This window comes from Pelodiscus sinensis, chromosome 1 (genome assembly GCF_052426305.1).
Source record: "Pelodiscus sinensis isolate ZL-2025 chromosome 1, ASM5242630v1, whole genome shotgun sequence".
Lineage (NCBI taxonomy): Eukaryota > Metazoa > Chordata > Testudines > Trionychidae > Pelodiscus > Pelodiscus sinensis.
Genome location: NC_143052.1, coordinates 200041122 through 200065138, shown reverse-complemented (window position 1 = coordinate 200065138; position 24017 = coordinate 200041122). Strand labels below are relative to the sequence as shown.

Genomic DNA, 24017 nt, shown 5'->3' with positions numbered 1-24017 from the left:
GTGCTGGCTGCTGCTCTGTAAGTTTCTGAGAGAAGCCATCCTCTGTCTCTTTAAAGGAAATCTTCTTGGTCTGTCCCCAGTCGCACAGAAGCAGGGAAACATGCTGACTTCAGCACTGCCCTCTCCCCTCCATTCCTTCACTCCTTCATGCCTTCCCCCACTGCACAGCTAGCAAGAAAATCCTGGGAGCAGGTCAGCTGCAGGACAGAATAGACAGGATAAGATTTGGAGGGGGGGGGGGAGAAGAGCAGCTGAACATATATCGGCTGTAAGTATGCATTCTCTGCAAATCAGCTGGGTGTGCTGGAGAGAAGTGCTTGGTAGGCCATATCTGACCCCTGAGCCTGATTTTTGCCCGCCTCTGTTCCTGGACATAGAGGTTCTAGGACTTCTTGATGAAATGGTTGTAAGAAGTAGAGAGGGGAAGGTTTCCTGATTGTACTGGATTTGGAGTTGGCTTTCTCGATTTCCTGCATCTAAGGCAGGGGTCTGCAACCTATGGCTCTTGAGCCAAATATGGTTCCATATGGAACCAAATATGGCTTTTTTGTAATTCCCAAAATAAGGATGTTAACTAACAAGTAATTTACTAGTTGAGTAGTTGATGGAATTTCTATCAACTACTGGACTAGTCTATAGGTACTTCTGCATTCTTGCACTGGGGCTCTTGCGCATTTCAAAGCGGAAGCATCTGTGTGGATCCTGGAGTCATTCTTGTTGGCCCCAGGCTGCATGCGGCATGCCAGCTTTGAAATGTACAAGAGTCCCCAGCTGGGGTGCCTGTGCATTTCAAAGTGGAAGTGCCCTCTTGGAGCCTAGGGTCAGTGGGGGAGTGAGAATCTCTCCTTGACTCCAAGATCCATGCTACGCTGCCACTTAGAAATGCCACTCGGCGCCCAGGGTCAGCTGGGGACTCCCCAGCTGACCCTGGGCTCCGCACGGTATTTCCCCAGATCTCGGGTCAACTGGGGACTTGCCTGCTGACCCTGGGCTCTGCGCGCTTTGAAATGCTGCACTGGAGCCTGGGATCAGCTAGGGACTCCCCAGCTTACTACAGGCTCTGCGGAAATGCCGCAAGGAGCCCAGGATCAACTAGTGAGTCCCCAGCTGACCCTGGGCTCTGTGTAGCGCTGCTGCTTTGAAGCATCATAGTGGTGTTTCAAAGGGGCAGGCTGTACAGCTGGTCCTGGGTCTTGTGCAGTGCTGCCCCTTTGAAATGCTGCCACAGCGTTTCAAAACAGCAGTGCTACATGGAGCCTGTGTATGCTTTGAAGTACCTTTCTCCCCCCCCCCCCCCCGCTGCCTCTATCTGATAGAGGCAGCAAAGGAGGGGGGAGAATCGACTACAGTCAACTCAACCAAATACTTATTGGATAGTCGTCTAGTCCTTAACATTCTTATCCTAAAATGCATGCAACGTTTAAAATTGAAATGAAAAAAAATTTCAATATTTAAAAAATGCAGAATTACTCATATATATTGAATGCATGCATAAACTTGAATTTGACCAGTTATGATGTAAACTTCAAAGAAATGTGCTAAAATATGCAGCCGAAGAAGTCTCATTAAATGAAGTCTGCGAATAAAATGTTTAATTTATGCTATTATTAATCATGTCCATTATCAGTAATATTAAGTTGTATATTTTCAGTCATGCAAATTGACATTCTTACGCAGCTTTCTGTAGATCACTTGTTATGAATTTTGATGTAGTTTGACTACTTTGTTTGAAAAGATTGCCAACCCTCGTTTGGCAGGGGTGGGCAATAATATTTGGCTGAGAGCCACTTCAGAAATTTTTCAAGTGGCCTGGGCCACTCTGGAAGGGGTGGGGCCTCAAGCAGATTGGGGCAGGGCCAGGATGCTTCCCCACCCACAGACCATGAGTCATCTGGGGTGGGGGAGGATCTCTTCTCCCTTCTCACCCCTCCGAGATTCCTCCTAGGCGCCCATGACCATGGGAGGCAACTTCACATGTGTTTCCCCCTTCTGTCCCCAGGCTCAGTCTCTTGTCGCCCTGCCAGGAGCTCATGGTATTTCTAAGTGTCTCACGCTCCTTGCAGGGCAGAGGAAACTTTGTGCCTTCTCCCCACCCCCAGGCCAATCAGGGCTTGGGGGCGGGGGAGCATGCTGAGTAGTCTTCCGTGCATGCCTGACAAGTCAGCATTTCTAAATGCCACGTGCTCCAGGCAGGGCGGAGGAAACTGTGCGCTTTCCCCGCCCCCAGGCCCTCATTGACCTGGCAGCGGGGGAGTGCAGGGCCTCTGCGGGCTGGATAACCTGCTTTGCGGGCCACGCCTGGCCTGTGGAGGCCCTTTTGCCCACTCCTGTTCTAAGGGCTTGTCTATACAGGGAAATGTACTTGCATTACTATACTAGTATGATTATAATACTGTTATAACTCCCTCTGCGGAAACTTTTATGCTAGAATGAGTATCTACGGGGGAAGTTATATTAGAATACTGATAGCAGTGTACTAGTGCCAATAAATTTCCCTGTGTAGGCAATCCTCAAATTAGAAGTCATTAGATTGTCTTAAAATGTGTGATAAAATATGGAGGGATGTGAACAACTAAGCAAATCCGTATTGGCTATTCGACACACTAGTCAACTGGTCGATTCTCCTGCCCCCTTGCTGCCTCTATCAGAAAGAGGCAGCAAGGAGAGGGTGCTTCAAAGCAGCAGTACCATGTGAAGCCTGGGTTTGGCCACTTGGAAACATACCACATGCAGCTTAGGGTCAGCTGGGGACTCCCCAGCTAATCAGCGCAGAGTAGTGTGGAGGAATGACTTCTCGTGTCTTGCTCTCAACACTCCTGTTAATGCATCTTAGAATCATGTTTGCTTTTTTTGCAACAGCATCACACTGTTGACTCATATTTAGCTTGTGGTCCCCCATGGCCTCTAGATTCCTGTCTGCAGTACTCCTTCCTAGACAGTCACTTCCCATTCTGTATGTGTGAAACAGATTGTTCCTTCCTTAGTGGAGTACTTTGCATTTGTCCTTATTAAACTTCATCCTGTTTACCTGTTTTGCCTTTTTACCTGAGACTGTTTCTCTAGTTTGTCTAGATGATTGGAATTTTGATTATATCCTCCAAAGCAGTTGCAACTTCTCCCAGCTTCGTATCATTTACAGACTTAATAAGCATACTCTCTATGCCATCATCTATATTGGGGCTACTCAGTTTGGAAGCCCCAAGGGCCACTGACACTCTCAGCACATGCCGAGGGTTGCAACTTAAGTGTGGTTGCATATACATGCAAATATATATGCAAATAGCTTCTTTCACAATGACAGGCATGAATACAAAGGTTAAAGCAAGACTACACAACATACATGCCCCTTTTAAGTCAATTCTGCTGATATTAATAAAATGCAATATTTACCTGATTTCCACTCATATGACATTTTTAATGAGCAATCATAGTCCAGGAATTTAACTACTAAAATGCATAGCAACAGAAGACCACTACATTGACTACTTTTTTGTTTTGGCTCTCATCCTGGGGCCATGTGTTAAGTCCAATGTAAACCCAAACCACACAGCAGGCTGCAAACAAACAGGCCATGGTGCACATGTGGCCTGTGAACCATGTGTTGAGTGGCCCTGATCTAAATTGATGAGGATATTGAACAGAACCAGACCCAAAACAGACCTCTGCAAAACCCTGCTTGTTATGTTCTTCCAGCATGACTGTGAACCATTAATAACTTCTCTCTGAGAACGGTTATCCAGCCAGTTATGCACCCACTTTATAGTAGCGCCATCTAAGTTGTATTTGCCTAGTTTATTGATAAGAAGGTCAGGCGAGACTGTATCAAATGCCTTACTAAAGTCTAGGTATACCACATGCACCTCTTCTCATTTATCCACAAGACTTGTTATCCTATCAAAGAAAGCTATCAGATTGGTTTGACATGATTTTGTTCTTTATAAATCCATGGTGGCTGTTACCTATCACCTTATTTTCTTCCAGATGTTTGCAAATGAATTCCTTAATTGTTTGCTCCGTTATTTTCCCTGGCACAGAAGTTAAACTGACTGGTCTGTACTTCTCTGGGTTGTTCTTATTTTTCTTTCTATAGATGGGCACTCATATTTGCCCTTTTCCAGTCTTCTGGAGTCTCTCCCAACTTCCATGATTTTTCAAAGATGATAGTGAAAGGCTCAGATACCTCCTCTATCAGCTCCTTGAGTATTCTAGGATGCATTTCATCAGGCCCTGGTGACTTGCAGACCTCTAAGTTTTCTAAGTAATTTTTAACTCGTGTTTTGTTTTATTTTAACTTCTAAACCTACTCTGTTGTCGTTTCTTAATTTTTTGAGTGCTTTTTTTTTGTAACACTAATGTTCTTTTAATGTAGTTTTTGCAATCTGTGTAATTCCTAGTTGTTTTTTTAAAGCCACTAAAGAAATCAGAAGTTTATATGAAACTATATTGATCTCCTCATTGGTCATCAGAAGGGATAGACCTTTTAAATGCACATAGCCCATAACCACATGAAGAAACAGAATAATTGGTACCGATTGAAAGCTGCTATCTTCTCTGTGGATCTGTCATTAGAGGGGAATGACAACACACTTTGCCAGCGAGATTCACATTCATTTAATAGACGACAAAGGAATGTTGAGACTCAGGAATAATGAGTTATGTTCCAGGTTCTGGAAGGGAATGTGCTCTACTAGTTGTCAGTCCTTCTGTCCCTGCCCCCTCTTCTTTAATTCCTTCTCCCCTCTCCCCACTACTCTCTGTCCTGCACTACCTTTCACCCTCCTCTGCAGCTCTCTGCTTCAAATCCTTCTGCATTCAAGTCCGGCTACATCCTTCTCTATCATGCTAAGTGGCAGCAGGAAAAAATATTGAAAACATAGGTGAGAGAGTACCTGACAGTTCTTGTACCTGGAAGAGCATTTGATGGAAACGTCCTCTTCAGCCATGGGTTGAAGCCAGTGTTCCCACTGCCAAGCACAAAAAATTCTAAGCCCGCCCTCCTCCTTCACACAGCTGTGCAGCAGCATTCACCTTCCTACTGGAACTGGAAGGTGAGTGGTGTGGCTGCTCCCACAGCTGGGACTGTGTTGAGGTATGGCTGTTCTGGCTGCCAGCGGGGCTTGGGACTGCAGGAGGGCAGGTGGCTGCAGCTGGGGCTGTGTTGGAGAATGGCTGTTTTGGATGCTGCTGGGGTTTGCAGCCACATAGCAGTCCAGCAAGTGTCTGCCACCAAGGCTTGGGGCTGTGAGTAGGCAGGTTGGTGTTGCTGAGGTTTAAAGTGGGGTGCTGCCGCCAGGGATTGAGGCAGCGGAGGGTTGCTGCCTGGGCGCCGTGTGGTGGGTGGATGGCTGCTCTTGGGCTCGAACACTGGGGTGGGAGTGGAGGGTAGAAAAGACAGAATCGGTTAAAGTGAGAGCAAAATCAGCATTTCTTCAGTTTTGAGTGGGGCTGATTGTGCTCTCACAGCTGTAAATCAGCAATAGTGATAAAACAGGAATGCAAATAAATATTTACACTTTTAAAAAAAAGAACTGATGAACACAAAATAACATTTTGGGAGCTGTTTTACTTCAGGACTAGTTTTGGAACTTACTCTGGTAAATTTATACGTTAGAAATGGAATCACTGTTTTGAACTGTCTTTGAAGACTAAAATGTAGGGTTTTTACAGCTGTTGGTGGTATGCTTAATATACTTGATATTAGACTTCATTCTCCCATACTTGTACTGAAATAAAAGAATCTTTAAAAATGGAAGGAAAAAGACAGTTGCTGTAGTAATCATAAGCAGAGGAATATGGAAAACCTAAACATTCTTGAATATTGCACAAAGCCAAAGCCATGATCCATCTAATATATGTGTTACTCTTAGCTTTAAAAAGAATGTTGGGGTGACCGTAAAGGTTGTCTGATTTTGAACCAGAAATGAGAAGCTGCTGGTTGTGCTTCTAATAGTAAAAATAATAGCACAGGTAGGGGGAATGCTGTGCAAATCATTCTTTGTATTCTTCTTTGAAACATTATTAATCTGAAATTATGATTTGCTTGGTGCTCTCTCTGAAACTGTCAGTGAAATTTTTACTACTAAATGCGACTTAAACTGTTGTCAAATGCATTCTTCATCTCCCAGTACTGGTACAAACATTATTTACCAGCTTACCATAAGCTTCTTGTACTTTTGCTTTAAGTAATATGTATCATTAATAGTACCCATTTCTGGTTACTCTTCCCAGTTCAGTCCTGAAGACATTTTCCACTTTCCTCTATAGATAAGAGTAAGTAAAAGTCCTATATTACATTAGTGTAATTTTGAGTGTGTATGTTCCTTTGGAAGAGCCAATGAATTAACTGTAGATGCACACTGATAATAAATAGTTCTCCCCAGCTGGTGATTTATCTGGCAAGGATACTATAGTAGTGTCTTTAACTATATACCGAAGACACTTGTCTAAATATTGAGCAGGGATATTTAGTGATAGCTCAGGTTCATGTGATTCTGTTGTTGTCAGCCTGTGTGCACAGGGTTATGAAAAGCTGCAATTTTCAGGCTGTTGCAGCTGAGTTGTCTGTCAGCAGGCTTGGCTATGTCTACAGTGGTCACTGAAAGACAAAAGTTTTGGGTTGGCAAGTACCAGTGTGATCAGTATGTGGTGTGCAGGAGCTCTCCTGATGACAATGTGAAGTGTTTTTTCAGGAAAAGAGCTGAAACAGCAGCTTCACTGCACATCTTTTAGTGGCATGCATGTGTTGCCACCAATCCCAGGAACTAGTGCTCTGCCAGGCCTGTCAAGGGGGGCAGGCAAAGAGGGCAGTTTCCCTGGGACATGGGGTGCATCTACACAGCACCCGTAAGTTCAGTTGTGTAGCTTATTTCAATTGTATTTTGAAATAGCTTTCAAAATTTAATTTTGAAATAGAGCGCTATTCCAAAATGTCCCTTAATCCTTGTGGAATGAGATTTACAGGGATGTTGAAATAGCACACGCATTATTTTGAAAGATATTTTGGGATACTGGAAGTATCCCGAAATAGTGCTGCAGTGTAGATGTACCAATAGTGATTCTAAAGGGCCTGGGGCTTTTGCTGCTGCTTCCACAATATGAGCAATGCTGCAGTGTGCTTATTGTTGGCCTCCTATGACTTTTATGGAACCATGGACAGTGCAGATTTAGAGCAGCCTTGAGGCTAATCTAACATACTGAACTGTGCAGTATTTTCTTTTTATTTGATGTCATATTAAATAAACATTTAAAGTCATGCACCTTGTTAGTTATCCCTTATTTTAGTATTCTTTCTTCCATAATGTTCTAATTATATAAATTTAATAACTTGGGTGCCATGGTGGCACACATCCGAACAAGTTCACATGACCTCAATATTGATGCACAAGATAAAACTCTCTCTGCTCATGTATGGAAAATCTTAGAGGGAACACTGGTTGAAGCATGCTCAGTGATTTTTTTTTGGTGAGGGAGTATGCCCAGGCAGATCACATCTTGTGTGGGCATGGATAATTTTAGTGTATACAGGATCTTCAAAGATTTTAGCTATGGGCCTCTAACAAACCCCTGAGCTTGTGTGAACTGTGACTTTTATTTTGTTTGAGAAGCTAGAGCTTCTCAATATAAGAGTTGATCGAAAGTGGACAAAACATTTGAGTAGCCTTTTTTTCTTAAAAACCATTTTAGTGGAAACTAAGGATGTTCAGGACTAGTTGACTAGCCGATTCCTCCCTCCTTGCTGCCTCTATCAGAGGCAGCAGAGGTAGGGGGAAGTGGGGGTACTTCAAAGTGGCAGTGCCGCACAGCTGATCCTGGGAGTTAGCTTGGGAAATACTACCATGTTTTCCCTTCCCTAAATCAAGAAGAAGCTTATTGAGCTTAGAAATGTCTACTGGGATATCTGAGCTCTCTTCCCAAAAAGCCAAGTTTCAAAAATCCATCAGGCCATGTGAGTCTCTTTGAGAGGTGGCTATACTCATAATGGATGTATTAATATCCCCGTGAAAAGGAAAACCAAGACACCCCTCCCCCCCGTCAGAGAGTGTACAGTCTGAACATCTGCAAAATCTGATGTCTCATATCTAATAGGTGGAGCTCAGAATAGTGCCCTAGTACCATTTTTTAATGTGATCCCCAGGCAAAATATAATGCTTAGTGGGTTCTTTAGTCATACACAGCTTTACAATTGCTATCCTTCTATTATTAAGTAATGTGAAGGCTGTCATACTTCATAGTTAAGGGTCCAATCCTGTTAAATGCTGAGGACAATCACCTTAGTAGGAAGTAATCAGTACCTTATAGGGCTGAGCCCCATGATTCAATGAACTGTCCAGTTCACCGTGTCAGGCAGAGAGATAGCAGTGTGAAAGTAGAAAGAATTATACTGTAAGAGAAAGATGAATTGTACTGTAATAATTGAATAAGTTGAAGGAATTCTGTTTGTCTTTTAAGAGGAAGAAGAAAAGTATGTTAATGTTGATTGTAGGTATGCAGATCAAGGTGCTAGCCAATTTGGGCCTGAGTTTAACAGGAAAAGGAAAATTAGGTGTTAGACAGAAAGCAATTCCAGATAATCAGGGAGATATAGCCAGGAGATTGCTGTGTGCTTGATATTGAAATGAAGATACTTAACCACACTAATAATGTGAAGTTTTGCCACACCCTTTGATCTTGTTAACTTGGCCTTTTGACTGTATAAAATCAAGGGGTTTGAACCTTGTATGGTACTCACATTTTCTCCATGCATTTTAGCAAAGCTTTGCTGAATAAACAGAGCAGTCTGCCAAATCTGTGAGTCCTGTCTGACTTTGACAGTAGTGTGTTTCCACATATGGTATCCCTAGATCATGAAGTGAGCCCTTTACTAAAGAGAGCAAAGGTTAGCGTGGCAATAAAGCAGTACACATAGTATCAGCTGTGGGTATGAAATACATGATAAAATCAGTGTTCTGTGATGCACAGTTTTGATATTGTACACATAAAGAAGGGAAGATGGTAGATCTCTTGGGATAGAATTACCGTTGTTTGCCTCGTTTTGAAAAGTGCAGGTGCCTACAACTCTAAAAAGAGACTTCATGCTATTTTAATGAACAGTGATATTATACACTTAATAAACAAAATCTGATCTGGTAACACTTTATAGACTAACAAACATATAGATGGTATCATGAGTGTTCGTGGGCACAGCCCACTTCTTCAGATGACCGTAGTTTTTTGTTCATCTATAAAGTGCTTGTACTTAAGTTTATCCTGTACAGACTAACTCAGCTACTCCCTGAAGTGATGATATAGATATTCTTTTAGTCCATACTTTTGTTCAACTTTTGTATTTTACTTTGAAATAGTCATCTAGCCTTGTTATGGATTTATCAGTGTATTGTTTGTATAACTGTAGTGCCTAGAACTCCGGTCATCTGAAGAAGTGGGCTGTGTCCACAAAAGCTCATGATATCTTCTACATGTTTTGTTAGTCTATAAAGTGCTACCAGACCATTTGTTGTTTTTTAAGTTTATCCTGTACAGACTAACTTAGCTACCCTCTGAAGCTGCCTAGAATTGTGAGTCCTGGACTAAAGCCAATTGTGGTAGATGCTGTACAAACAAAACAAAAAGATATTCTCAGCCTCTCTGTTCACCATTTAAAACAAAATGATACATCTGGCTTGACAAGAGGGAATACAAAGAAACGAGGCAATATCGGTCTCAATGACAGGTTCCTGCTGTGTTGAAACTGTTGCCTAACTCTTGTCAAGGGGTGTGTGTGTGTGGATTTTTTTTGTTTTTTTTGTATCAAAGTATAGTTTTGAGGAGAGTTTTCAAGGTAGCTTTCTGGATGTTTGCAAAGACTTCATCCTAAACATAAAGGGAAGCATGGGAGAAAACCATGAAGTTGCTTGTTGGGAAATTTTGAGGTATAGGTGGTGGATGCTGGCATCATGGCCAAGTGGATATAACATTCAACGTCTCAATAGTGAATGAGATGTTAGGGAGGGAATAGATTTGAAGGACCTTGGAAATGAAGAGAAACAGCTTGTGTTTGAAGTTACAGAGATTGAGGAACCAATGGAAGGTTTTGAAGAGGAATGGCATTGCTGAAGTGATGGGCTGGGAGATGGTCTTTGCATCAGCATTCTGAAAGGATATGACTAGCACTAGGGATGTTAGCTATCGGTTAATTGAATAGTCAAATAAGTGCATGAAATCTTAGAGGTTACATGTCTATTCGATAGTTCTCAGAGATGGGGCCAGCAGCTAGTATGCTCCTAGCCCCACTCCCAGGGAGATCCCTGTTACCCCACACTGCTGCTTCTGTATCAGAGGCAGCAGCATGGGGTGGCAGGCAGGAGCTGGTCCGCAAGGGGAGCTAGTTTAAAAACCAGACAGAGGCTAGTCCTGCAGCAGCCCCTGTGTGCGGTGCAGGTCCCAGCTCCCCGAGGACAGAGACTGCTCCAGTCTCTGTCTGTGGGGAGCTGAGACCACCCACGGACAGGGGCTGCTGCCGTGAAGCAGCAAGGTGAGAGGGGAAATGCAAGCAGTCAAGAAGATTAACCAATAAGCCTGGGCTGCCTATGGAGCAGGGTCCTCAGTAACTGCCACTCTCCAGCCGCCCAGCTCTGAAGGCATTAATTCAGAAGTAAGCTTGGTGGATGTCTTAGTAAGGTATTTACATCCTTTTGTGCTGCTGCTGGTGGGACACTGTTTTCAGAGCTGGTCATCAGACGAACAACTGCTACTTTCCAGCTTCCCAGCTCTGAAAACAGCATAGAAGTAACAGTAGCAATATTATTACCCTCCCTGAAATTGTGTGATGACCCTACCCCCCAGCCATTCTTTTTTGGGTCCAGAAGAAACATTGGTGTCCCCTGTGAAATTTGCCTGATACAGGGTAGAAGCACATACAAGATGAGATTTCCCAGGGGAGACCAGATTTCGTGGTCTTTGTGTTTTTCATGGCTGTGAATTTGGAAGAACTCCAGATATGCATGATGCAAGCTTGCATTTGTCCAGGCCAGAGAGAAGGATGTGGAAGTAATTGAGTTGAGAGCTCTGGGAGTTTTAGCTATGTGGATGGATAAGAAAAATCATCTCTTACAAAAACTTTTCAGAAAGAAAGAAGGGGATCAAACATAAAATTTTTTGGGCCCACTGAGCTAAGAAAAGACCATTAAAGATTTTGTTGAACAATTTGAGTGAAGTGCCAGAGGTAGAATACAGACTGGAGAGCATCTAGGATAGAACTCAAGGAGAGGAACTCCAGATAGCTATTGTAAAGATGATCAGTGTGCATAGCTATGAAAGGAATAAATGGTTGTACCTGGAGAGGCAAGTAAGTTAAGGGTGGGTTTTTAAAGATGGAAGCATGATTGTGTTGTGACCAGTAAAGAGCCAAAAGGGGGTGTGATGTTAGGAAGAAGAGTAAGGGAGGGGATGAGAGTAGGTAAGAAGGAGATCAGTAGATGGAAAGGAGTTATTCAGACAACTGGAGCTGTTAGAAGGGGATAGCAGGCAGAAACTTTGTGATGGGAAGAGGAAGAGGGAAGGGAAAGCAAGCTGAGAACTGTGGAAATTACCTTGTATTCTTCCAAGAGGGAACTGTCAAGATGCTTTGCAGAGAGAAGTGGAGTTAGGAGGAGAGTAGAGGAACATTTGGGGAAGGAGTTACAAGTGATGGAAAGGCACTTAATTTTAGTCAACTTAAAAATGAACAGTCCAAGGTTCTTATGACCAGTTTTAAACAAGATGCGAAATTTTTGCAATAAAATAAGAGTGGCCAAACATCAGTGGGAACTTGGATGTAATTAAATTATTGACAAGTCTTATATTTATCTTCCAGAGATGCAACAGAGACAATTAAAACTTTACAAGTCTAAACATTTTTGTCCTTGTCCATCATGGGACAATGCAGATATTGTCCAGCAGTAGAAAACAGATAAGAAGAATACGCCTACCTTTTTGTGTCTTCTTGGATACTTGTAAGGTCACACTTTAATTTATCTGATTTTAAGTGTTACATATTAGAAGCCATGATAGTAGGTAAAATGTTAATTGACTTTTTAGGCAACTTAATCTATATGGAGAAAATTTGACACAGACTAGGATGTTGTATCCTTTCAATCCTGGATTGTCATATACAGTTGATTGGAAAATATGGAGAAAATATTGAAAATTTTGCCCTCCCAGATTTTTTTAGACTTGTGAACCTTGGTATTTCCCAACCGGTTATATTGCCAAGAATACTTCCTGGCAAGGGAGGCTGTCCCTTTCATAGATCTGAAAAAAACAAAATGAAATCATGGTATTGTATGGTTTATTAAGCATGTAATTAAGTCCTACTGAATCTGAGATGTGGATGTGCAGTACTCTTAACTTTATTTATTCGTCGGTCGGTTGGTTAGTTGTCACTTGCTATAAATTTTGCTCCGGGTGAAGAGAAATCTCTTCGATTTCTTTCCGTTGTCACAAACATTTAGACTATGTCTAGACTGTAAGCCTCTTTTGAAAAAGAGCATCTAGACTACAACCAGTACTTTCGAAAAAGCAAGCCGCTTTTTCGAAAGAGAGCACCCCGGCAGTCTGGATGCTCTCTTTCGAAAAAGCACAGTTTGCATTACATAGTGCCTTTTTTCGAAAGAGCACTTGCAAAAAAAGGCGTTATTCCTCGTAAAACAAGGTTTTTCATGGTCGAATAAACTGCCGCGTTCTTTCGATTTGCTTTCAAAAGAATGCGGCAGCAGTCTAGAGGCAGGCAAAGTTTTTTCGAAAAAAGCCTGCAGTCTAGACACACCCCTAATAACAAACGTCTTGGAGTAGGCAAGAAAGGGGCTTCATAAAATGTAGAAAACACAATTATAAAATTAGAAACAAATCTTAACTTGAAAGCTCTTACAGTAGAAGTAATTCTAAAACTTTTAGGGAGCTCGCTATTTTTTAAGTTGTACACGTTTTCCCTGTGTCCTGTTTCTTTTCCAGACTTGCCTAACATCAGTTGCTTTTTTCCAATTTGCATACTTTAGTTGGTTTTAATCTTAGATATGTGATCAAGGTCTAATTTTCTCTCTTCTGTTATACCTAAACAAAGCAACTCCAACTTAATTTTTTCAGTCTTAAAAGCCAGAGAGTCAGTTGTTCTGAAATTACATACTTGAGGCAATCAGTGCAAACTCAGAATAGAAATTGTCAGAGTGCATAATTCACTACTTTTTCCATACATTTCTACACAGGGTCGTGTAGTTTTGGATTGTTTCCTCTGCTTTGTGAGTTGAAAAAGCAATTTATTAACATTAAATGTATGTACAAAAGCGTGTTGATGTCACCATGATGTCACAGTAGAATTGCAATTTCTGGACAAACTTAAACAGCAAACGTGTGGTAGCATTTTATAGGCTATTTGTTGTTTTCTAAGTTTATCCTGTAGAGACTTACTTGGCTACCCTCTGAAATTTTTTGGCCAGTCAAGGATACAGTTTTTTTTCCTCTTTTTGTTGCTAAAATCATGAGGGCTATCTGTTGATTTAACAGCCTCATAGCTTCTACACTATAGCCACCATTTTCTCAGCTGAGGAATATGTAGGCTATGAAGCAAGTTTCTTCTATCTTCTTCAAGACTTGGTGCTTAAAGAGGTAAGGTACTCATCCTTTTGATTCTTTGAATGTGCTTTCTTTTCAGCAGTTCTGTCCCATATCTGCCCTGTGAGCCAGACCTAGGAATGGGAATTGAAATCTGATTTTTCCACTTGCCAATTTGGAGCGCTACCTGGTCCGCTTTTTTACGTTGTGCTTTCATGGAATGGACAAGAAGCATCTTTTTCTAGGATACTGAAAGCTCTAAAGGTAATGGCAACATTGTCTAATAGTTATTAAATCCTAGCTCACTTACCTCGCATTGCTTAGGTCATCAAGGACAAGCTCATAGCAGAGGGCTAGGGGGGTGTGTGTGCAGAAGTCCGTACAAGGGCTTGGGGGGGATATAGTGAGCTCAGGACAAGGAGCTTTGGGGTGTGGGGATGCAGGAGTCGGGGCAGAGGCTTGAGGTAGAGATTGGAAAGCGACTCAACGAAGGGGTGGTGTGGTGGCTCAATGCAAGGGGTGGGATCCAGGAGTCTGGCCAATCCCTGGGGCGGTGGCTGCCCAGGGCGGTGGTGGGAGCAGCCACCTGGGGCAGCGGCGGGGGCTGAACTGCCCATTTGGCATTTTTACCCATGTTCAGTGGCTGGCAACATCCTGAGCTCTGCTTCCTGGCTGGCCATTCTCTTATCAGTGTGCCTGACACTGGGGTCATGGGGCAGTATAACTGTGCCTGCTAGCAGCTCCCTACCTTGGCTTTTTGAGATGCAGTCGTATTCCAGGCAAATCCCAAAGTCCTGTAACATCCAAAACCTTACTTTGCTTGAAATTATGATAAGAGGAAGCTGCTTACCAAATTTGGTGGTCCTAGCTCTTACTGTTTAGGAGGAGTTCTTGAACAGAAAACAAACTCTGTGAAATATATAGTGGATATCAAGAATGTACAAGTTTTAGATTGTTTAAATCCACAATTCCGACTTGGGAATGTTAGATAAAACACGAGTTTGAGACCTAGACTGTAGTGTGATTCATGGGTCTCTCCATATCAGAGTTTGGTTTCAAGAATTCAAAACAGTTGCCTGTGGAAAGCTAAACGTAGTTCTTTTGTTGATGTAAGCAGTAGTAGGGTTCTCTGGATCTGTCTGAATCAACTCATATACAGTGCAGGGATCCAACATTATAAAGTGTGAAGCTGTTTTCAAAGTGTTTCTGTAATGGCCAACATAAGTAGCATTCTATGTCTTGTGCTCTTCTGGATCAATTGAGCCCAGTACCAAGAAGTAAGCATGTTTGCCCGCAAAGGATAACTTGTCAAAGAGGGCAGGTGTGCCCAGATCTATCTGTTTAGGGACTCCAGAGCTCCGTTTCTGTGCTCTGAGTGGCATTGGAATCCGTATTGGTTGACAGCCTGGTGCTTAGGCTCAATCACTGTAAAGAATGGCTCTTAATGTAACTCTGGATGGACATAGAGATCTGTGTGGAAGTTGCTTGGTTTTCATGGGTTAAACTGCAATTTGGGATGTTATGGTAGACCATTCATGTCCTGTACAATATATGCTCCATCTGTTTCCTTTGGTTCCTGGTGACCATTGGTTCCTGGTGACCCTCTGAACTACTGACTTGCTATTGCAGCTAGCTTCCCGTACTAAACCAGGAAAAGCACTTTTTGAAGTCTTTTCTGGCATGACTCTGGTATGAAATGGGCACCTATTATACTTAGTAGCCTCCAAGAGTATGGAATTGATCACTATACTTACTGCTTCTGTGATGCTGAGCCATACCTTCATGTTGGAAAGTTTTGCCAAGAATTTCCTGGGATCCAGTGGAATAGTCAATGCTATTTATATATGTATTTGAAGGAGTCTCAGCTGCTCTAGTTTGATTACTTAAAACTTATAGGTGGCAGACTATTTCAGTTATTTAAAAATCAGTCAAACGTAGACTTATGGGAAGAAACATTTGTCTGGGAACTAGGGATGGTAAATATCGGTTAATTGAATAGTCGATTAACCTCATGAATTCTTATCGGTTAGTCAGCTATTCTATACTCCCCAGGCAGCCCCTGTCTGGTGGGGGCATGGTCTGAGTTCCCACAGCTGGCATGAATCGGAACTGAGCTGGACTGCCTGCCTGGCTCCTAATACACTTTAAATACAGAGCCATAGCGGCGGTAGATCCAGGACCCAGTGCAAGCCAGGACTGAGCTAGGTTGCTGACCAGCCTGCTAAAAAATTTCCAGGCAAGAGGTGGGAGGGAATGCGTATAGTCTGACAGTGGTCTCCAAACTTTTTTGATTGTGCACCCGTATCAGCTGCTTCTGGAGCTACAGACTATGTGCTGGGCTGCGTGGTGCAACAGTGGACTGGGTGGTTTTAAAGTCCCGGGCCATGATGTCGTGCCACGCCGGGCGTCTCCCCTCAGCTGTTGCGCGGTGTTTGAGCACGCCGCACATGCACTCCCTCAGCCCCACCGTGCCCCGTACATGGCTGGTGCCAGGGAATTTTCTGCCCACATCCCAATGGATCGTCTTGCACACCCTTTGGGGTGCACGCACCCCACTTTGGAGACCACTGGTCTATGGCATTAACCTCTAAGCTTTTGCTTATCGGTTAATCAACTATACTATTACATCCGTACTGGAAACCCATGGATTCACATGTAAGGATAAAAGCTTTAATTACAGGGGCTTATTGGTATGTATGTAAGGTTTATTCCTTAGCCAATGATCAAGCAGTGCTGACCATGATTTCTTTGCATATGGCTTGCTACTGCTCAGATATGTTGTGTCTCAGGGAATTTGTTCTGACCCAATATGACTGTTCTTATGTTCATGGTTCATTTTAATCACTGTGGGAAAGGGGTGGGATCTTTGAAGCCCTGATGGGGCCTAAACTATGAGACTTTTCTGCTGGAGAACTGTTTCTACTGCAGTTAGGTGTGACTTTTCATCATATTGTATTTCAAGTTATGTGTAGGGCCTTGCGTAGATACCAGATTTGTATGCACATTGACAAAAATGATTTATAAAAGATATCCGCATCCATAGCTGCAGATAAAAAGCACATATATACATATTTGGAGGGAGTGTATCCACATCCATATCTGCAAAAATCAGCCACAGATATCTGCATTCATACCCTTGGATGGCAGATACCCAGGGATATAATGCAGATATCCTTGAATTTGCAGCGTTCTAAGTGGTTGCAGTGGGCTATCCAATACCTGTCTTTGACTTTAAACACCTATGATATTTAAGGCCCTATGAAATTTTTTTATGGTGGATTTTTGGCTTCAATTTTTTAATTTGTTTTCTCCTTTTAAAAAAAAAGTTTGTGTGTGAATCACAATTGTTTGATACATAGGCAAGTATCAGAGGGGTAGCCATGTTAGTCTGAATCTGCAACAGCGGTGAGGAGTCCTGTGGCACCTTATAGAGTAACCGAATAGACAAGTAGTAAGTGAATAAAGTGTTCAGATTTATATTGTAGTTGGAAGAAACTGATATTTCCAAAAAATCCTACAGTCACATCCTGCACATACACAGTATATGGTAAACATATTTAAAATCCCTTTTAAAGTAGTTCTTGGTAGCATAACCAAACTGACATTGTTGAACAGTAATTCAAGAAGTCCATAAAAGAGCCCCTTACAATGTAAATGTACCTGAATTCATATTTGAATAATTAAAAAAGCAAAAAACACTAAACATAAAAATTCATCCTTGCAGCGGCCGTTGTTGCCATTTTAAATTAAACTCGGTGACTTGCAAGCTCCCTGAATTCTGAAGGAATGCTTAATTTCAAATTGGATTAAATTCAGTCAGTCAAACAGTTTGTTGCCAAGTAGCATTACATTGACAATGTTATATGTATGACATTTGTTTTCGCCATCTTTGGTAGACATTTGCATTGTGGTACATCAGTGGTCTCCAACCTTTTTAACAACAAGATCACTTTTTCAATTTAAGTGCAATGTAAGATCTATCTCAAACACACATACTCTTGTCCTGCTTCTTTTCTCACTCACTCTTACCAGGTTGGGGTAGGAAATTGGTGAGCATGCTCTGGTCTTGAGCCATAAGGTTTGGAGTGTGGGAGAGGCTCCAGGCTTAGCTCAGGGAAAGGGATTGGGGTTGAGGAGGGGCTTCAGAGTGCAAGTTCTGGGAAGGAATTTGGGTGCAGGAGAACTCAAATCTGGGACAGGAGGTTGGATGTAGGAGGAGGTTCAGGGATTGGACAGGAGTTCAGGAAACAGGCTCTGGCTGTGCACCATTTAACTGACAGGACTTCTGGGTGGTGGAGCAGTGGGAGTTAAGGCAAGCTTACGCCTGCCCTGACCCTGCACCACTCCTGAAAGCATCTGGCATGTCATAATTTTTCTGCTTGTTTGTTACTGGAGGATTTAATTAAATGAACTTCAAATTCAGTAATGGATACATTTCAGCTTCAAAAATTACTGTAGTATAATATTGATTTTTAATATACTGGCATACTGTAACACGGGTGGGCAATAATTTTTAGCTGGGGGCCACTTCCAGAAGGGGCAGGGCCAGGATGGTTCTGGGCTATCCACCCACAGACCATGATGCTTCTGGGCTATCCCACCCACAGACCATGATTAGTCTGGGGACGGGGAGCCCTTCCCCCCCCCCCCCCCCACTAGGCACCCACACAGCTTTCTCGAGCTGTGCCCTGCTGCGTACAAGTGGGTTGATCCGTACAAGTGGGTTGATCCGGCCCACAGAGGCCCTTCCGTTCCCCAGAGCCTCGGGGCGGGGAAGTGCATGACATCTCCTCCAGCTCTGTGAGGAGCATGTGACACTTTGAAGTGCTGCGTGCTCCTCACAGGGCAGGAGGAACTTTGACGGCTCCCCAGGCCCCAGTTGGCCTGGGGGCGGGGGTGTGGCAGGGCCTCTGGGCTGCATCAACCCACTTGGCGGGCCTCATCCGGCCCAAACAGACTCTTTTGCTCACCCATGCTGTAACAGGTGCATTGCAATATCATAGTTAAATATCCCAATGCATATTAAGGGTGAAATGCTTGAGAAAATAATTAACAAGCATTTTGTAGAATAGCTCCAAAATCCCATTGTGGTTGTATTTTTTGGTTAAGCCTGTTTTAAGGGGTTACAGCATCTTAACTGTTTCTTGTATGATTTAGTGTGCAGATAATTGAAGTGGCTAATCTTTCCTAACTATTAACCAATGTACCCATTATAAAAAAGTGTACTTAAGGATCTGTCATTGTAGTAAAAGGGGAAAAAAACCTTACCTATGACAATATTTCACACACTGCAGTCTTGCATAGCTGTCTAGTTAATCCCACTGAAATACTTTTTCCTATGGATTTTCGTCAGCAGTGTCACCACATGCTCCTTATAAACACGTTGCAGGTGAATCTGCTGATTGCTGCTTTCATTTTCAGACAATCCCTAGCATCCTGTCCCTCAGACCTCTGCCTGCAGTACTTGAAGAGGAAAAGTCAAAGCTGCTTCACTTTTTCCAATGGGATATCAGCCTCCGCTTAGACCAACAAATGCCCATCTGCAGGTTTCATGCTGTCTGCAGTTGTGCTCTGTAGAGAGTGAGAACCTTGATGAGTCTTTGTATTTGGAACAGTTCTTCAGTTGAGTTTCTGAATTTAGATGATAGTTGCACATATTATTTTCCGTCCACTCTATTGTATGTTGATATCACTTGCAGAATATCATACTGCCCAATTTCTAGTTGTCATTAGGGAACTGATTAGCACTTAACTTGGGTGTCAGTGTGCCATAGTTTTGTGGATTAGCATTTTCAAATTGCAGTATGCCTTTTAGATTTACTTAAATTGTATACTGAACCATCTGTGTGTGTGTGTAGGGGGGGGGGAATTGCACTAGTTGTAGCAGGTCATGGGGTCTGTCAGAGCTGATTCCCCACTCTGGCATGATGAATGCAGAAGTGGGGGCCTGCAAAAGTACCCCAAAACCTTATCTTTCCAGGCTTTGGTATAAAACTTCTCTCCAAAATCATAAAAACCTAGATTTTGGGGATAAAAATCTGCTGCCACCATCAAGTGCTTTTGAACCCCCCAAACGGGTGGACACTTGAAACCAACTCCAGGGGCACCCGAAGCTCTCTTCCCCAAAGAGCTTGAAAAAGAAAAGAGAAAATACAAATTGCAGCCTGTGGCTACTGTCTCCTAGTCAGAGGCATGCAGATCCCACAGACAGATTTTCCAGGACACAGAACTGAACCAATACCAGGGTAATAAAAAAGAAAACTTTATTATTGAAACAATACCCCAGTTCCAAGCATAGTTTGATTGGTTAGATGGTAAGAGCCACCAATTAATAAACTCATGGGGAATTTTCCCATGGCTCAAAACTTAGTTACAAACGAGGGAAGAAAACATTTCTCACAGCACAGACATCAGATTCACATTCCCAAACCATAAAACAATAAAACCTAACGGATTTAACTAAACTTCACCCTACTTACAGAGGGTGAAGAGTTTTTTGTTGCAGAGAGACATGTTGTCTCTCCCCCTCAGTATCTGGAGAGTAAACTCGTCAGGGAGAAAGGATGAAAAAGACTTGATTTTACTGAATCATTTTTCCTTGGCAGAGGAAATCAATTGATTTCTGAGGTCTTTCTGAATGTCAGTCAGGATGGAGCCAAGATGCTATTAGCCGTGGTGGGGCTGGGCAATTTTGTATTTGTGACTTCCTGGGTTTGTTATTAATAGCTGCAAATCCTACTTTCCAAGGTATTGGGTCTTCTGTCTCAGGCTGAGAATTGCTCTTGTTGCTAGCCTGACTTCTGAATAACGGGAGCACTTGATCATGCATGCCTTGTTGAGATCCAAATATTATCCTGTTGAGAGACAGGAGACTTTGATCAGGCAAACTTACTGCAATGAACTGGAAGTGATTCCACATTAAGGCAGCTGAAAAGGAAGTGTATCCACCTTTGCTTGAAACGTGTGACTACCTCTTATACTTGGAATTGTTATTAGTGTTTTTCAACAGTAGATTCTAAGCACTTCCAAAAGAAGTAAGTACAGGTTGGACCTCTCTGGATTGGAGCACTCAGAGAAAAGCTGAGCTCTATGCTCAGCAAGTCCTTCCCCTCTTTCTCAGAGGTCTGGAGCACTGCAAATATCTCATTTGCAATGCTTATGCTCAGGATGGGCGGGGGAGGAATGAGGACAGGGGCATGCTCGGGAAGATATAGGGTGCCTATGGAGTAGGGATATTAAATATTGGTTAATTGAATAGTTGAGGAACCTCATGAATTCTTATTGGGGGCAACAGCCAGTGCAGACTGATCCCACTCCCAAGGAGCCCCCTGCCACTCCATGCTGCTGCCTCTGTATCATAAGAAGCAGCATGGGGTGCCAAGCAGGAGCTGGTCTGCAAGGGGAGGCAGTTTAAAAACCAGCTTCTCCAGCAGACTGGCTGCCTGTCGCTCTGCACTACGGTCTCTGATAAAGGGGGGGGGGGGCGGCAGCAGCCCCTGTGCAGAGGGAGGGGGCCGGGATCTGAGCTCCTGGACCTGGCATGAGCTGGAACTGAGCTGGGCTGCCTGCCCGCCTACCTCCCAATACATTTATTGCTTATTGGATAGTGGACTAGTCGTTCACATCCCTAGTGTTTATGCAATCAAACATAATTATAAGTTACTCAATCCTTTTGAGGCATCTGATGAGACCAAAGGTGAGTCCATTACACATCTTAGACTGTCTGCATTTAGACTGCATTCACATGTTATGACTTGGCAGGTGTTCAGCCACTTGGACATGTCATTTTTCTCAGCAAAGTCTAAGATGGCTTCTGGCTCATACTTCACACTTCCTTTATTATAGAATGTTGCAAGGCTGATACTTGCATTTTCATACATGCTTTCACCAAACTCTTCTCTTTCTGAGGCTTGATTTGGGAGAATGAGAGGTATGATCACTTGATACTCTTGATTGACCTCCAGAGCTGTTGCTTGTTTTGTCACTTCTGATAAAATGTCTGTCCTTGTTTACTTGGAATTCTTCAGTGCCGTTTCCTAAGGATTGTTTTGCTCACTAAACTCCGAGTGATAATACACAGAGGCTTCTCAAGAAAATAAGTGGAGGTTACTTTCCAATAGCTGTTCTTGTTTGAGTTGAGCACCCACATAGCATCTGTCTCCATGACACTTCTAACTTCTTTGGAGACTTTGTTAAAAGTTCCCAAATTAATGGAAGAAGCCTAAAGGCAGCAGAAGTCATTTTTCTTTTCCATACCTTCAGAGCCCTCTGGGACAGGGAGGAAGAAATGTGTGGACTCAATAGATGCTGGTTTCCAGAAGCTGGCAGTTGAGAGACCTTAATGTCACCAGTGTGAAATAGACAGACCACTGAGAAGTTAATCTTATTTTTTTGTGAATTATTTGATTTATAGTTTATTTCTTGTCATTCCCAATCTCTATCTTCACAGACCTTGAAAAGTACACTGGAGAATCTTGAGTGCATTCCATCAGGATGTATGTGGGGCATTACTAAATGTAAAATAAATGTAAACAAAAGTGTAAAGTTAGTGGGCTGTAGAAATCACATGAAGAGTATGTTACCTCGCCATGTAGACAAGCTCACAGCTTCTCTGTGGTTTAGAATGGCAACCTATACAATGGTAGTAATAGTTACCTATCACATATGGTATTTTAAAGCTCAATTTGTTTGTTTGTAAAAACACTGAGACTGTTTTAGAAGATGGAAAGCAGAGCCATAACTGTGCTGCCATAACCTTGTAGTGGGAAGATGGAGCCTACACTGATGGAAGGGTATCTGTTGATATAGAAAAACCATCTCCCAAAGCAATGGTAGCTAGCTTAACAGAATCAGTTGTTCCATTGACAGACTGTATTTATGCTGGGAGTTATTGTTAGTCTATAAAGTGCTACCAGACCATTTGTTTTATTCGATGTAGCTATGTTGGCTAGAATTTAGAGATGAAACCATGCCTGAGAACCTGGAATGGAAGGTGCTCAAAAAATCTGTATTAAAAAAGGTGACCACTTTCTTTAACCTTAAATACATTGAAATGTTATGCTTTGTTTGTATCACTTGTTCAACTTTATACAAAACTGTCTATTAAATTGAAAATTACCTTAATTTTATTCAGAAAAGCATCATCCTATCATGCTGTCATTCGGAGTCATCAAGATTATTTTGAATTTTAATATAATCCAGTTGTTTTGATGAGGCTGGAAGGCTAAGGAGAGAACAGATCAGTGAAGTTCCATTTCTTTCTAGAAACAGTGTAAGAGGACAGTGGAGTTCTTTCTGGTCTTCCATCTGGAAAGAAAAAGTTCTGTGGAAATTGAATTTTTAGCATACTTTTCCATTCTAATGTGGAACAAAACTGAGACCTATTTAATTTTTGTCAAAAAGAGAGTGAGACTCTCCCACCTCAGTATAGCTGATAGCTTGATGGGATTTTGGAGACACTTGTTCAAGTCCTGGCACTGCCTATTTTAGACCAAGGATTTGAACTGTTTGTCTCTAGCTCTCATTTTTTGTCTCCTCTTGAAGTTTTCGCTTTAGTACAGTGGGTACTTATTTATATAAAAATCACTGATAGAAACTCTAGCCCAGTGATGAGGGCATTTGTGGGATGTGGGAGGCTGGTCTGAATCAGGCAGCTCGATCCTAAGTCTTCCACATCCTGGGGGAGTCCCTTGCTACTGGGGCATTAGGTATTCTTTCTGAAACTGACACTTCTGTGCCAGAAGTTTTGGTTGAAATCAATCATGGCATTTTCTGACCGACAGATGTTTAGTTGACAAGTACGTGACCAACTCTGTACTTTTAGTTTGTGCCTGTTTTCATAATATGTTCATCCTTCTTTGCTATGAGCTTTGATCAACAGTGAAGTATTCATATTTAAATGATCAGTTAACATGTTGTAGAGGTGAATATTTCTAGTACTGTACAGTATGAACACTTATTCAGTGTTTAGTCTTTTAGTATAAATATACTAGTAAACAAAGTCTAAGAGCAAAATAAGTCCGTTGCAAAATAGACCTAATATAATAAACCCCTTCCTTGGAATCCACAAAGCATGTTCACGGTTCAGACCTTTCAGCTACTTCAGGGTATTTGCACGTTCGGGCAGCCATTGCTGCCTCAGTTTACACCTGGTTTTGAAGACTCTCGTGCTGGCCCGAATCAACACCTTAAGTAATTGTAGAAATTCAGAATGAGTGTATATGAAATGAATTAAATAAGATTGCTGGAATTCTGTAGTACAACTAGGTAATCGAGTATAGAAAGCTGCAAAGAATTTTAAAATACAGTTGTCAAAGCTACACTTAACTTTTTTCTGTTGTGTAATAGATGAATGACTGGTATGACTAATCAGGTAAAGAGCAGTATAAAAAAGTAAAAATGCAGAAATTGAAGGATTATTTGCAGTTAAAAAGCAAAAGTAAAGAGTACAAATA

The 24017-nt window shown here is 42.3% G+C and overlaps 1 protein-coding gene across 5 annotated transcripts in view; it reads left to right on the top strand.

The window, feature by feature from the left end:
* USP9X (ubiquitin specific peptidase 9 X-linked) overlaps positions 1–24017 on the top strand; it is a 292101-nt gene that overhangs the window by 20022 nt on the left and 248062 nt on the right. Inside the window, exon 2 of one of the 5 annotated variants that reach the window (XM_089774474.1) lies at positions 13667–13827. The exons of 3 other annotated variants lie outside the window; for them this stretch is intronic. The gene's annotated coding sequence lies outside the window, so the exon portion shown is untranslated. Of the gene's footprint in view, positions 1–13663; positions 13828–24017 lie in introns of all 5 variants that reach the window. One more of the 5 variants, XM_089774477.1, reaches the window with a different exon arrangement.